Source organism: Dipodomys ordii, unplaced genomic scaffold, assembly GCF_000151885.1.
Source record: "Dipodomys ordii isolate 6190 unplaced genomic scaffold, Dord_2.0 Scaffold3, whole genome shotgun sequence".
In the NCBI taxonomy this organism is placed as follows: domain Eukaryota; kingdom Metazoa; phylum Chordata; class Mammalia; order Rodentia; family Heteromyidae; genus Dipodomys; species Dipodomys ordii.
Genome location: NW_012267219.1, coordinates 100,388 through 101,669, shown reverse-complemented (window position 1 = coordinate 101,669; position 1,282 = coordinate 100,388).

Genomic DNA, 1,282 nt, shown 5'->3' with positions numbered 1-1,282 from the left:
TGGCTTATTCTTCATGCCATGTGGTGGTGGTAGTGGTGGTGGAGGTGCTGTGTGTGTCCTGCATAGAAGTCCTGCCTTTGATACATCGGTCTTCTTAATAGTTTTTCAAGGTATCACTCATGTTTACTTTTTTTGCTGAAAAGTCTCTATTTAGCTCCATTGCCCATGTATTCGTTAGACTATTGATTTCTTTAAGGGCTTGGTTTCTGGAGCTGCTTGTACTGGATATTGGGCCTTGTCAGACATACAGTTGGCAAAGATCTTCTCTCACTGTGTAGGCTGCTTTTTAGGTGAGTCACTATATCCTTTGCGGGGTAGAAACTTTTCAGCTTGATGCAATCCCATTTGTCAGTTTTCTGAGCCCCTGGAATTGGGCTCAGCAACTGCCAGCCTATGCCAGTGTTGACCAGAGCATCCTCAGGGGAAGTTTGCGATAGTATGACTCTTTCTAACTCCTAGTTTAACAACATGAAAAACCAGGAAACTGAGTGAGACCTGTGTTGACAGGGGAGGTTCAAAGAAGGGAAGAAGACATGGAGAGAGAAAAGGTGGGCAAATACAGTCATACTATTCAACGTTCATAGGTTAAGATGGAACTAGGAACTTTGAGGGGAGAGTGGGGTTGGGAGAGATGGCAGGGAATGATGCAAGTGGTGGCACTGATCCACTTGCATTGCACTTATAAACTGAGAGGTGGAATTGTAACCTCTTTATGCAGTTACCTAAAGATAATTTTTTTTTAATGTTGCAAAAAGAGATTTCTGGGCTGGGAAAGTGGCTCAGTGGTAAAGTGCTTACCTTGCATGCATGAGGTCCTCGGTTTGATTCCTCAGCATCACATAAGCAGAAAAAGCTGGAAGTGGTGCTGTGGCTCAAGTGACAGAGCGCTAGCCTTGAGCTGAAGAGCTGAGGGACAGGCAGAGTTCAGGCTCCAGGACTGACAAAAGAGAGAGAGAGAGTGAGAGAGAGAGAGAGAGAGAGAGAGAGAGAGATTGATTTCCCTCAAGGTTCATTTGTTCAGTACTGTCTTCTGATTCTGACACCAAAGCTTTTGTGCCTGCAACGGGTTGTGCAGACTTACTGGTTCCTGCCTGTCTATACACATTTAAGCCCATCATGAAGCCTTCTGGAAAGCAGAAATTATAGCTTTACATTCTCCAAAAGCCATTCTGCTAGGTGGCATCAATATCTGTGGAATAAACATTAGTAAAGAATGTTTCCGCCGGGTGCTGGTGGCTCATGCCTGTAATCCTAGCTACTCAGGAGGCTGAGATCTGAGGAT